The sequence below is a fragment of the Arvicola amphibius genome, chromosome 7, assembly GCF_903992535.2.
Source record: "Arvicola amphibius chromosome 7, mArvAmp1.2, whole genome shotgun sequence".
Classification (NCBI taxonomy): Eukaryota; Metazoa; Chordata; class Mammalia; order Rodentia; family Cricetidae; genus Arvicola; species Arvicola amphibius.
Window position 1 is genome coordinate 28652337 of NC_052053.1, and position 15255 is coordinate 28667591.

Here is a 15255-nt window from a genome sequence, read left to right on the forward strand (position 1 = left end):
GATATATTAATATTAATGTTAACTTAATATATATTAAACTAACATATATAAACCTAATATATCATTATATATAATATACCAACCTAATATGTATTATATATAATATGTATTATATATAATACATATTAGGTTGGTATATATATGGCTGGCAAGATGGTTCATTGAGTAAATATAGTTGCTGCCAAACCTGATACCTAGAACCTACATAGTGGGAAGTGAAAATTGAATCCTGAAAGATGTCCTCTGACTTCCACACATACACCATGGCACATGCATGCCACACACATACACATAAATGCACACAACAGATAAATACATGGTAGGTAAGTAGGTAGGTAGATGATTAGAGAGAGAGAGAGAGAGAGTTTTGTGAATTTTTAAAAAGAAAATTAAAAAGATACTGCATTTGGAGGTCCTCATTCTGAAGATTCTCCCATCAAGAAACACTCTGAATACAATCCTAATGCTTGTCTCTTGGAACCTGTCCTTTGTTATGGGGTGTCAGCTGTTATCCTATGTGGTGACCAGAGAAAGGATCACCTTTTTCTGTGCCTAAAAATCGAAAAGGCACAGTCAGACATTGAGGAATTCAGAGAAGGAATAAGGAGATGAAGTTGGGTCCCTCGTCTGATCTACCACTGAAGTAAGGAAATTCAAGAATTATCTTAATTCCCTCCAAAGTTTGGTCACCCTTGCTGCATGGCCAAGTCAGAGAAGCTGGGGTCCTAGCACTTCCTGATGTTCTGAATTTGATAAAATAATAATAATAATAATAACAATAATAGTAGTAGTAGTAGTAGTATTGCCCAAAGAGGACCTGCCCATCAGTGACCATTGTCATTCCGTTGCTATGAAACGCCAACCAGTCATTACCTGCACTGCACACGAGGGCAATGTGACTCGAGATGTGTGGGTTTACGCTGCTACTGCTCAACACTCATGTTGTAGAGGTTTGGCTCCAAACCCTTGTGCTCACAACTAGAAAACAGCTGTTTGCAGAGACCAAAACATGGAATGGACACCGACCAGGGACTACTGGCTGAACCCAAGGCACACATGAGCAGAGTCCACTGTGTATTCTTGTTACCCCCACTGCTACTTTCCCACGGCTGTGCCTTCAAAATCAACCTTTTCCTATTCATTTCATCTGAAGCTCACACCTCTAGTTGCTGTGATCATGCTGATATGACTTCTGTACCTCTGAAACTTTCCTTCTGGTTCAATTTTTCCTTATCTCGGTAACTTTGACTTCAACTAACAGGTATGATATTATGTCATAGTTTGAAACCCCATCTCCACTCGTAAGCAGCAGGACCCTGGACAAGTCCATTGCTCCTTTAAGCTGCTATTTAAAAACAGTTATTCCGGAAGGTGGATGTGAAAACTCATATATGAAGCTCCCGCTGCACATCAACACCACCTGTTCCTCCGCATCAGTCAGCCCCCCATCGTTGCACAGTTCACGGCTACGCCGGTCCTCAGGTACCCAGAGTCAATACAGCAGCCATGTTGACATTCAAGTGTATTGCACATCAAATTGTAAGTAGGTACATTCCACTCCACCAGTGGCTTTTCCCAAAATTTCAATCACATCCCCTATGTAACCAGGGTCTTAGGGTAAAAGTCCCAGCCCTGGCCAGGCTGTTTTGTCAATTAAAGATACAAGGGATGAAAGGCAGAGCGAGGAGATCTGCACTCCCAAGCTTTTCTTCCAAGGTAATGAAAGGAGATTTGGGTTTAGACAGAGGCAGAATTGGGGCCATGGGCAACACATACCCATAATTATTCAATTCTGGTCAAGGTGTCGACCTGGCCCTACGTGGTGGTTCAGTGAATGGTTTATCCTGAAAAGACAAGGGTTCTAGAAGATGCCTGCTCCTGCTCCAAGGTGAGGCCTCCAGCAGCATGCTGTCGCCTTCATCTGGGCTGCGCTGTCCTGCCCTGCTTTGCTCTTAATATCCCAGGAGACTGGGCTCCTCTGTGTGCCTTCAGCCTTGAACGGAGATGAGAGAGATTATGCACATAGACAGTCCTTGAGTGAGTCACAGGCCTACGTAGGGTCAAAGACGAATCTGACCCAAAGTAAAGGAGATAGAAGAAAAAATGAAGGCCAACGTGCCAGGCTTTTATGCTCTTTTAGTTTCCCTGTGTGTCCGAGTGGGGAGCCGCTGTTTCTCAGCAAAAGCAGACTGTTAAGGACCTATTATACTTTGCCCTGGCTGTCAGAAAACTCTCTCCCCCCCCCAATCTCTTTTTCAAAGTTCTAAAACAGCTCTGGCTTTAGCATAGACCAGGGGCTATGATTTTAATATCTTCCTTCATGTCCTCAACCAAAAAGCAATGTTATCAAGAATTAATGAACAAGCAACATTTCCTAAACATTTTTAAACTAAAGGCAGTTCTGGCGGCTACCATTTCCCTAGCCCTGAAAAAATTTTAAAGCATTATACAACACAGCCAGAGCTGGGCAGAAGCCAGCTAGCTCAATGTCCTCACAGCAACAGAGTACCTTGTTGTACAGATGAGGCAGGGCAGGGCACAAGAAGAAAGCTCAGGCCAGCACTTCATTAAAGGCTTGGGAAGAAAGCTAAGAAGTCAGCTCCCATTCCTCATCCCCCTTAACCACTGTCTGTTGTTGGTTTAAGCATCTGCTAAGGCTTAGCTTTGGAAATCAACACACAGGGAGTGCCCACTTCAACCAGATCCTCAGTCAGACCATTTCAGGAAGAAAAACATGCAGCGACAACTCAAAAGATAATTACCGAATTTCACTTAATTTGACTGTTAGAGTCAACACCTCCTTTTTTAAAAAGAAAGAAAAGATGGAATGGTAAGCGACAGTCTGACAACAGCAAAATCCAGATATTCTCATCTCAGTTCTCATACTCCTGAGGCTTGAAGCCCATAAATGATTCATAAACCAGTTGCTAACATTTGCTAAGTGGATGACAGCAAAGTCACAAAGGCAACCTTAGGCTACAATGAAGAACACAAGGCAGAATCACATGACTTTTAAAAAAAAAAAAAAAAAAAGAGCAACAGTTATCCAGGGCTCAGGAGATGGCTCATAGAAGAAAGTGCTTCTGCACCAGCTTTAGGAACCTGAGTATGGATCCCCACCACCAATGTAAATGCAAAGCAGCAGGCATCTGAGACCCCAGTCCCGGAGATGGGGCAGTGAAGGGGGGCAGATCCCAGGAATTCTCTCCCCAGCCAGACTAATAAATCTGTGAGCTCTGGCTTCAGTGAAGAACCTCAACTCAGGAGCAAATCTAATGTTGACCTCTGGTCTCTGCATGCTTACACACAGGAGTATGAACCTGCACAAACATGTGCACATGTATGTGTACACACACACACACACACACACACACACGGTGGTTGTTTTGAGAGACAAAATGACCCAAGAGCCACATACCTGCCATGACTATTCAGAATCTATTGGTTACTTTATAAACAGAAATACATCCAGGATTATTTTGATTTTCAATTGTGTCTAATTCCTCTGATGAGAAAATCTATTTCTCCCAGGAAGGGAAATCAAGGTTTGGTACCTGGGAAGAGAAAGCAAACTTGCTCACCAATACCAGCAGCATGTTTGGAAGAGAGCACTGTTTCACTGCAAACCCCAAGTCACACTTCTATAAATGGAGCATTTCTTGCTCTGGGAAGAGCAATGTGGCAGCAGAGCTCCAGAGCCCGAGGACAGCTCAGCAACAAAGCATGGAAATCAGAATGAATGAGGTGAACACGGCCCATGGAAGGAACCGAGACTACAGCATGTACAGAAACTGATAAACGTTTTCAACCACAGCACCCAAGACACCTATACAAAGAAAACTCATGGCGTCTCTTCTTTCTTCCCCTCCCCTGAATGCTATGCCCCCGCCGCCACCCCATTCCTCCCTACCATTAATACTTACTCAAACCTTAAAGAGTCCTCATGACTTCACAAGGAAAGCTTACCCTAGGCTTCTCCTTCCTAGGACACAGTCCCTTGCTTTGAGAATTGAGAGGATTTTCCCCTTTGAAAATCAAAGTGACATCCGTGCAGAAAGGAAGAAATCTAAATTCTGTAGTATTAAAATCAATGGATAAGGATTTCTATTCATTGCAGACATTCTATGTCACAGTGGAGAAAGCATGCAATATACATTCATTGAAATAAGAAATCATAAGTGCCGGGCGGTGGTGGCGCACGCCTTTAATCCCAGCACTCGGGAGGCAGAGGCAGGTGGATCTCTGTGAGTTCGAGACCAGCCTGGTCTACAAGAGCTAGCTCCAGGACAGGCTCTAAAGCTGCAGAGAAACCCTGTCTCAAAAAAGCCAAAAATTTAAAAAAAAAGAAATCATAAAAGTCCAGAGCCCAGTAGAGGACACTTTATATACTTGTTATTCTGTACTTCGGAGCTTGAAGCAGAAAGAGTTCAAGGCCATCCATCCTCGCCTACAGAGTTCAAGGCCAATCTGAGCTATAGAAGGCCCTGTAGGGTAGGGTAGGGTAGGGTAGGGTTGGGTAGGGTAGGGTAGGGTAGGGTAGTGGTGGAGGGGGAAGGGGAAGAGGAAGGGGAGGGGAAGAAGAGAAGTACTCAAGGAAAAACAGCTGGAGAGATGGCTCAGCAGTTAAGAGTACTATCTGCTCTTATAGACAACCTGGGTTTAACTCCCAACGCCCACATGATGGCTCGTAACAGTACATAACTCTAGTCTCAGGGGATCCAATAATCTCTTCTGGCCTCCAAGGGTATCAGACCCACACAGGAAAGGCAAAGATGCCAGCAAAACACCCATACACATTAATTTGAAGTGTGGGGATGGGGGAGGGGAGGATAGGGTATTCCATCCTTCTGAGTAAAGTTCCAAAATAAGACTTGCCAAAAATCTTTGTGTAAGTAATTTTATTCTTTGAGAATTTTATACAAAATATTTTGATCACATTCATATCACCCCCTTCTGTTGTAAGTCAAGGGTGCTCCGGAGATTCCCAAAAACAATGCAGGCCATTGTCACTGATCTTGAGCTGCCCACCAGAATCTTTTCATTTCCACTTTCATTTGGTGACATGGCCTCACTATACAGCACTAGGCCTAGGACTCCCTATGTAGCTGTCTATGGCGGTTTAAATGAGAATGGCTTCCCTAGACTGTATGTATGTATATATATATATATATATATATATATATATATATATATATATATATATGAATATTTAGTTCCCATTTGGTACACTGTTTGGGAAGAACTAGGAGGTGTGATTTTCTAGGAGGAGGCCTATCATTGGGGAGTGGACTTCCAGGGTTCCAACAGCCCACACCAAGCACAATCTTACGTGAGGATCAGATGCGGGTTCTTAGCTACTGTCCCAGCACCACGCCTGCCTATGTGCTACCAGGCTTCCCATTCTGAGGATCACCGACTAACTCTCTGAAACTGTAAGCAAGTCCCCAATTAAATGTTTTCTTTTATAAGCCACTCTAGTCATTGTATCTCTTCACGGCAATAGAACAGTAACTACACCAGTCACCTAGCCTGGCCTGGAACTCACAGAAATCTACGTCCTTCTGCCTCCCAAGCACTGAGGAGATTCGAGTCATCAAACCTGGCTCCAAAAAAAAAAACCTTTCTTGATACTAAATTGCAACAGGAGCTCCCACACCTCAGGAGAATCCCTACTCTCCTCCATTGCCTGAGCTTCTGATTAGCAACTCAATGCATATCATAGGCATATCAACACTCCGAGGGAGTCTAGAGCAGAAGGAACAGCTCGGGAGTTGGATGAAGTGTTCTAAACCCTCCTACAGTGTGAAGTCAAGGCCAGCAAACTCAGAATCACAACAGGCGGCACTAGCCACCACTGCTCAGCTGACAGATCCCGCTCCTCGGCACCCAGGGCTGTTTCTAAAAGCAGCACAGTGAGTCTCCAAGCATCTCCCACACCTACAGCCTCAATCTCTTTGCATCACAATGGACAAAGGAAAAACCAACACAAGTCGCCAGGGGGCTGGGAAAGCGTTTGCACAGAACATTTACTTAGACTTCCCAAGGCTCTAAGCCAACCCATCCTACACGCCCACCAAATAAAAAGAAGAAAGGGGAAGAGAAAGAAAGGGGGGAGAGAAAAGAGAAGTCAGGAGAAGAACACAGAAGGTTTCACCTAAGGAAGCCTACATTAAAATAACGTTGGCTTTGGGTTTTTTCCTACAGAGGTGAGCACTAAACTTTCCAAAAACAAACAGTTCTCTCTCCAGAAAAAGGACAGGATGCTGGGGATGAGTCATTTTGTTGACATCCTAGGTACTGGTCAGCTGGAGGACAGGAACCAGATCAGCTTCCTAGAGAGGACAGATGAAAATGTCACTCCAGAAAAGATCAGAGCTGGGAACATACTGAGTGTCAGAAACAGTTCTGCGGCCCAAACCCATCCTAATCTAGGCCTTTGTTTAGTGATGATGCCCAGCCTCACTTTGGAAAAATGATGAAGAAAACTTAGTCCTATAACCCCAGAATCCATAAAAATAACCACATGCTACGGTTAAAACAGCTTCCCAATACAACAAGAACATCAATCATTTACAGCCTCTGTCTCCACTCCCAGGCATAGACACTTTCTCCACAAGGAAGTAAAAACATAGGCATAAAAATATATATCCCAGCACCCTGACCCATCGGGTCAAGTGTGAGGTTCCACGCTGCCTCGGCTTTTAATGCCACCGTCTCATTTCCCTATGAGAGCTTGCTACAGAGGTCTATGCAGACAAATTACGTGAAAGATGATTCTTTTAGTGGGGGAGGGGGCGGTTCGAGACAGGGTTTCTCTGTGAAACAGTCCTGGCTGGCCTGAAACTCACTCTGTAGACCAGGCTTGCCTGGAACTCACAAAGACCCACCTGCCTCTGCTTCTGGAGTGCTGTGATTAAAGGCGCCGCTGCCGCCTCCACCACCACCAGCAGCCAAAGATAATTCTTCTAAATCTATTATCTGAATCATAATTCTATAAAGTCACAAGCATGTATCCACTTATTCATTTATCCCCACTGGCAATCTAACATTAAAAACTCCTCTGTAAGTAATAGAGATAGTTTAAGAAGAAATAACATGATTGCCAACCTTTTTTTTTTCTTTAAACTTTTTTTTTATGTACATTGATGTTTTGCCTGCATGTATGCGTGGAGACACCAGATCCCCTAGAACTGGAGTTGAAGACAGTTGTGAGCTGCCACGTAGGTGCCTCTGGAAGAGCAGCCAGTGCTGTTAGCCGCTGAGCCATCTCTCCAGCCCAGCCAAACCTTTTCTACTACCTAGCTGTTTTCTCGTAATTGGCCCGGTGTTCCCTTCGCATACTTGGTTCTCAGCTGACATAATGTAAGGTAATTAGAAAACAAAATGTCTAGGAAAAAGAAATTCTCATCTATTGAGATACATTTAATTAGGCAGACAGATTTTATTGAGGAACTCAGTGCTTATTCAACTATATCACTTTGTAGTTCTTTGTGGTTATTAGGAGGAATCACTAATTGAAATGCTTCAGGTTAACGAAAACAGAAGCACATCCTAATAAAGCTCCCTAACAGTACACAGTGGCCACCGGAGTCCTCCGAACTGGCTTATTCGTTTAACCTGTGTGCACAAGGGCCATGGAAGGACCACAAGAGAGGAGTCAGAAAATGTGCTTCAATGTCCAGATACCGAGCATGGATTAGGAATCAGCATGTATAAAGCTATGTACAACTCTGTTAGCTAAACACTTCTGCTATATCCATATGTCTTAGGATTATCATTACTGTGATGAAGCACTATGACCAAAACAAGCTGAGGAGGAAAGGGTTTATTTGGCTTATAATTCCACATTGTAGCCCATCACTGAAGGAAGTCAGGACAGGACAGGAACCTGGGGGCAGGAGCTGAGGAAAGGCCATGGAGGGGAGCTACTTACTGGCTTGTTCTGCATGGTTTGCTCAGCCTGTCTTACAGAAACCCAGGACCACCAGCCCAGATATGGTACCATCCACAATAGGCTGGACCTATCCTCATCCATCACTAATTAAGACAATGGCCAATCTTACAGAGGCAGTTTCTTAATTGAGGTTCCCTCCTTTGAGGTGTCTTTAGCTTGTGTCAAGTTGACATGAAGCTATTCAGCACATTATGTAAGAGACAATTTATTCCCACAGCAGGGAAACTATTGATCACAAAGTTAAAACCCAAACATTAGCCTTTGGGTCACTACTCCCATTCAGAAAGAATGTTAAAGGACACAGAAGGATCCTAAAATAATATGGTGCTTTAGAAAACAAAATCTCAGAAACAGACATGTTACCAATGGGACATGGAGCCATGTAAACAGTTTCTAGTGGCCAAAGCAACAACAATCTGACCAGAGTGAAATAATATAGGCAAAAGTACAAAACTAACATCCATGAGCCCACAGAAACAGAAATTCTCAGTGGAAGAGAAGGGAGACAGGATCCGTGTAGCCCAGGCTAACCTTGGGCTCACAACCTAGCTGAGGCTAACCCTTAACTTCTGACCTTCCCCTGTCCATCTCCTGGTGCTAAGACTACAGGTGTGTGCTACCACACCAATTTAATAAAGAAATGAATGGAGAAAAGAGATAAATGTCCCAGGAAGAAAAATTCACTCCTAAGGAGGGGGCAAAGACCCCAGTCACTAAGGACGCGCTGCACAAAGACGGTCTCAAGGAGTACAGCATACAAGGGAAGGACAACTCTTGATGGCTTTTTTAAGTGGGAAAAACCTGTCAACCATGACTTCAGGCAAGTGACTGGGGTGACCCCCTGAGTTCAGCGCTTGCACTTGAGGGGAAAGCAGACTTGACCTCTGAGACTGTCCTCAAAACCTACGACCTTACTCTAAGAAGAAAGACCTGACATATCCCCACTGAGAGACAAACTGCAAATCCCCAACAGAACTCCTGACAAAGCCGTCAAAGAGTAAAGCAGCCCAAACCAACGCAGAACACATAACAAGTAAAAATAACCAGCATCCCTTATGGGAGGCAGGAACAAAAAAAGGGCATCAAGTAAACCTGAAGAAGCACGAACAAAGTACGCATTCACTAATAATGACATATCACTGACGGTGACAAATGGCACTAACAAAAAATGCTGGTCAGATAAACTGACTGTATGGTCCTGTCCTATCTTACTAGTCCACAGTAGAGTTCACTACAGAAAAGAAAAATAGAAAAGTCAAAAGGGAGTAAGAGCTATACACCAGGCTGCAGTGGATAACACTGCCAAATTCATGTTGGCATCTGCCTGAGCACCCTTCCACCTCTTACTATCCTTGGCAACTAGGAGGTCGTGAAGGTAACTCAGCTGGGGTCCTTACTGTTTGCTCCTGTTAAAAGCTGGAGCACTCCAGGACAGCCAGGAGTGTTTCACAGAGAAACCCTGTCTCAAAAACCAGAAGGAAAAAAAAAAAGCTGGACTGCTCATAGAGACTACAGATTCAGTAGACAGATTTTTGGAGAGTTCTCTTTATGAAGATAGAAACAATACTTACAGTCTGCATCTGCCCAATTAATACGATTAGAGGAAAGAAAAAAAACTGCCTGGCTTGCTGAGGGAAAAGGCATCTCCAGCAGGCTAAACTCTACACACACACACACACACACACACACACACACACACACACACGGCACCCTCTGACTTGAGGGCCCCTCCATTCACTACTGCTCTTGTTTTGCTACTATTTTTAAATGAGAGCAACTCTAAGTACACGTTGACTTTCAAAGTCTTAAACACAATGCCTGAATTACTTCCAAATAGTCCTACTTTTTTCTTTGCATCTCTTTCCAGCCAGTTTCTTAAGACCTATAAACACAGCATTGAGTAAAGATGATAATAGCCGATTATTCACCAAGCACCTGTCAGAAAGCAGCCTGAGGTTCAAAGCCGAGGGGGGCACCTGGAGAACGGTCCCTCAGACAGCAAAGCCTCGACCTGCATCAAGATCCTCCCCCTGCTCTCCTAGCGAGCACACCAAATCCATTGCCAACCTCAGAATGGAACTTTCTAATAGAAACATGAATGCTGCAGGCACGGCGGTGACCTTGTTCTTTGTTACCTTGCACAGATGTAAGCTAAGGGTTCTTCTTGCCTTCGAGCACTGCTCCTCCTTCCCCTCTCAAGATCAAAGGAGAGAAATTCCTCAAGCAGGAATGACAGCCAGGATGTCAATTCCATTCAAATAATTCAAGAGCAACTTGAAAGAGCAACTGTGAATTACAGTGTGCCAGGGTACGAAATCACCAGAACTGTGTTTCTAGAGGGAGTCCATTTGTAAGACTGAGATGCTGAATGTAGACAGAACATGCATCAATTTTTTGAGATTTTTATCATTTTTAATTGTGTTTATGTGTTCGAATGTGGGCATTGGTATGAGCACATGAGTACAAGTGTCACCGAGCCCAGAAAGGGTGCTCTATCCTCTAGAGTTGATGGTACAGGCAGTGCTGAGCTACCCAGCACAGGTGCAGAAAACCAAATTCAGATCCTCTGCAAAAGCAGTACCCACTCAACTCCTGAGTGTCTCTTCAGCATGTATGCGTATGTGTGTATGCACACACACACACACACACACACACACACACACTCAGTTAAATACACATACTTTTCAATCAATGGCTCTTCAAAAACCCTTGAAGAATTGTTTAGGTACTTCTGTAAGATAACGTTTATAAAACTGGCAAATGTCTCTCATTTCCAAAGCTGAAGTCTGCTCCCCTCCCTCCACACACACGTCACTTCACACCACTACCCATGAGTGTGGTCATACCACACAACCAAGCATGTTGGGACGGAGTTGAAAGTCCTCCAAGTCCATACTGCCTCTAGTACAATTTCTAACATCTTGCTATATGTCACTTTGAAAACTAGTCACAGAATGCTTATAAACTATCAACCCTTTTGTTGATACTATCTGCCCCTTAATTCCTCTCTAGGTAAAATACGCATGGAGAATTACAATCCCTAGAGCAGTGGTTTTCAACTATAGGGACTCCCGCCCCTTGCAGGCCAGGAGTCCCTATAAAGCAACAACTGCATTCAGCAATGTGTAGACAGTTTGGATTGTCGCAACACCAAGGAAACAGTGCTATCCTAAGTTACTCACCAGAACCCATTCATTACACAGTGCCCAAGGATGCCACCTAAACATCCTGCAACGCACAGGACACCCCTTGGGTCATCAGCTACTTGACCTGAGAAAGCCATTCTAAAGCTGTCAAGGAAACCTGGAAACTGCATGAGAAAACAGGTAAGAATCAAGTCATGTTGACCCCATTCTCCCCACAGTACCTTCAAAGCTTCTGCTCCCCCTGCCCTGACCCATGTTACACTGATTCACAAGGCCTTTCCCACTTGAAGTTCTACACAGCCATTCTTTACTTCCTGATCCTCTTTCAAATGCTATCTGTCAGTCATCTTTTACACATCTCAGAATGTGGAAAGATCTTACACATTAATTGCTCCAAAAGTATCGGTCAAATATTGGTTTCGTTACAAAAAATTACAATTATTGGAACTGCATTCCTTGACGATCTACCAACCATGTTTAGCAATATAGACAGCACTCAACACAGGGACATTTTAACTCTCCCATTGCCTTGAACTAGGTCTTATTCCTATTTCATAAATGAGGATCAGAGTAACTAAGAATTTTGCCTCAAGCTATATAACTTGAGTAAATCCAAGAACACTCTTCTTTCTACGTCTGCAATTGAGGGGTTTATGTTCATGAGACATTAAGATAACCAAGAGGATTCCTACCACAGTGGGTTAATAAAGGAGCATGCCTCTTTTGTAATTTTTTAAACCAATTCCAATGTTGGCACATAGGGAAGAGCCTCCAAGAACTCAGACTTGTGTACATTTCCTTTTTTCTTTTTATGAAACCATGGATCGTGTGTTCTAGGCAAGTGCTCTACCTCTCAGCTATATCCTCAGCCTTTTTCCCGGTTTTTTTTTTTTTTTTTTTTTTTTTTTTGGACTGAGACAGGATCTCATTAGCTCAACTATACAGGCCTTGAATTTGAGATCCTTCCGCCACAGTTCCCAAGTGTTAGAACTACAGCCATGCACCACTATGATTGGCCTGTGTCCACTTTTCTTAGAAGAGCTGGATCTAACAGAGAGAAGCATCAAAATAAGGCGGAGCAATGGAACAAAAGTTAAAATACATACGTGCATCATACTCATCCACAGTGCAAGCACACATGCAATGCTTTCACCAGAAGTCCCCCGACATTCAGCAACTACAATAGTACCACTTTCACTACGTCTCATTTTATTTTCCTATATCATAGCAGACAATTAAAGTTTTCCCTTTTAATTTTTTGGAAGGTTCATAAACAATTCCAGCAGATAATTGTGATATTCCAAAACCAATTCCTTTCTAAAGATCCAAAACATAAAGGAACAAAGATCTGACTTGTCCAGATATTTACCCTAAATTTTCCAACATCTTGCCCATCTGGTTTCCTCGCAAACCAACCATCTGCGTTTGTGATTTTCAGTCCTTCGAATCAAAGTTACTCCATTTATTAGAGGAGGAAACAAAAAAGGTTTCTTTCAGGTTTCCCTTCCTGTATGGATCAACTCTAACATCCTCAAACGGAGCAACAGTAATTCTAAGACACAGATAACCCTGCTACGTCATTTCCCATTAGTCAATTTTACAATAACGTTAACTGTGATTTTAAAAGGAGTGCAACATGTTCTGTATGAACCAAAGGAGCAATATATTTATTGCTTAGGCCACAAATTCACAGAATAGTGAATGTACCAAAAGTGTCACACTCCGCGGTCCTGTGATTCATTAAGCAAGATAGTCACTCAAAGAACTTCTAAAGAACAGAGAAGGGGCACGCTCACCCCATGAACTACAGGTATGTTTTGCTCTAGGTTTTGGCTTTTGTGGGGATTTGGTTTTTGTATTTAGCTGATGCATTTAAGTAACAGTCTTGGAATAACTGTTATTCCCAATGCCAAGTAGAAATGTCACAAGCAGGAATGTAAGACAAGAATGTCTACACAAAAAGTAATTTCCCAGGTTTTTTTTTTTTAATCTTCCTTGAAGAGAAGCCTAGAATTTTTCAATAAAACATAAAGAGTTAACATCAGACTAAAATGAAGCCATTCTTGTTAACTGGAAAAGAAAAGAAAATGTTTAGATTCCAAAACAGTTTCAAGGGTACTGAAATGTATCCCTATTCAGGCCCCGCCTATGGCCAGGGCCTGTGATCCTCTAGATACATGTTATCTTCCAAAATGAGAGAGCCTGCCAGGAGCCTGGGATTCCTCAGTCTGCAGGGCCTGCAACAATGACTGACCAAAGACAATGTTGCTCAATGCATTAGATCAAGAAATCTGTTCCCTTAGCAACTACTCTCATTCCTGTTAGGGTTCTTTTTCTTTGTTTTGTTTTTCCAAGCCATGTAGGTTCAAATAGCAAATATAGTGGATGACTTCTGATGCAGCTAAGGAAAAGTAATTCCCTCCTATAAAAATCATAATTCTATCCAACCAAGTTCTAACAGTTTTCCAATGTGGAAACACTTAGCAGGGCTGTTCAAATGCTTAGTCTACATCTAAGACATGAAAAGAAATCAGAGAAAGCGGAGAAATGTGGGCGCAGAGGTTCATTTCTGCAGAAATGCCATGATTAAATGGCAAGACTGACATTTGTAGAACCACATTAAGGACTTCAGAATCCTACCCACTCTCCATACTGACAATGCTTAAGCAGAACCTTTCTGCTAATAGGCAGGGGCACTAAAAAATTATTTGAAAAACAAAAGACCCCACATGACTTTTATTCTCATTTTAAAAGAAAAAATATCCATTTTCTTAATTTCCCTATTTCATTTCTCATATTCATCTCTAACTGGTCTTTGGCTGAAGCTTATTTGAAAGACAAAGACAAAGCCCAAGCCAATTATCCCAAGAACAAACAGTTTTCTGGTAAAGGCTTATAAAAATAAATTTGGCCTCCAAAGAAGAATTCAAGAATTCCACATTGTCCTCTCATCTCCTGTGAGCCGGTTGATTTTTTTTTTTTTTTAACTCATTACTACTTTTCTCCAATTTCCATACTGGGAAGAGATGTTAAACAAAATAAGCATACCACTGTAGTCTAGCTACACAGACACAGGTTGCAGATTTTAAATCAAAATATTTGCATGGTAATTCAGCGAGAGTAATTTTTGGTGATAGCAGAGAACAAAAGCGCTGCCGGTGTTCTTTATCATCAGCTGAACTGAGAGCAGACGTGACTGAAGTCGGATGGGACGGCCACCCCTCGAAACCTAGCTTTGGAGATTAAGGTTCAACAGGTTTATCCTCAAATCATAGTTTAAATCACTTTGGCATGTCTCTGGTACAAATAATTAATTCTTGCAAAGGGTTACAGAGTTACCTATCATAGAAAAGTTATTGTGCATATAAACTTGAGGTATTCCAAAAACGGGGGAGATCAATTTTTTTTTGTTTGTTTCCAGAGTTCCTATTTTAAATGACTGTAATTGACTTGCATATGTGTTTGCCTGTGGAACTTACTATGCACCATGTGCGTACAGGAGATCTCAGCGTCCAAAGACAGTGACAGATTCGTGGCACTGGGATCACAGGTGTGGTGAAAGGTACCACAGGTGCCGTGAACGGATGTGGAGTCCTCTGCACGAGCAATAAACTGTCTTGATGGCCTTATTGGTTTATTTCTGAGCTAGAGTTTCACTCTGTAGCCCAGGCTAGTTTTGAACTTACAATGATCTTCCTGCCACCATGCCTGACTGATGTTGTAAAATGTATTATTAACTACACACAGTTTCTTTACCTACAGAATCTGGTTGTCATTCTTTACTTAAAAATTGAAAACAAAATGTAGTTTTTAAATGTAAGGGCTGGCAAGATAGCTAAGCAGATAAAGGTACTTGTCATCAAACCTGATGACCTGAGTTCAATCCCTAGAAAACAGGCAAAGATGAAAAGAGACAGACTCCACAATGTTGTTCTCTGACCTCCATATAAGCTCCCTCCTTCCCTCCCTCTCCTCCCTCTCCTTCCTCCCTCCCTCCCTCTCTCTCTCTCTCTCTCTCTCTCTCTCTCTCTCTCTCTCACACACACACACACACACACACACACACACTCACACTGGTGGTCTGAAAGAAATTGGTCGCCAAATGGAGTGGTACTATTTATTAGAAGGTGTGGCCTTGTTGGAAGTGTGTCACTG

The 15255-nt window shown here is 42.7% G+C and overlaps 1 protein-coding gene across 4 annotated transcripts in view; it reads right to left on the reverse strand.

Moving 5' to 3' along the window:
* Fmnl2 (formin like 2) overlaps nt 1-15255 on the reverse strand; it is a 260793-nt gene that overhangs the window by 192096 nt on the left and 53442 nt on the right. The window lies entirely within an intron of this gene.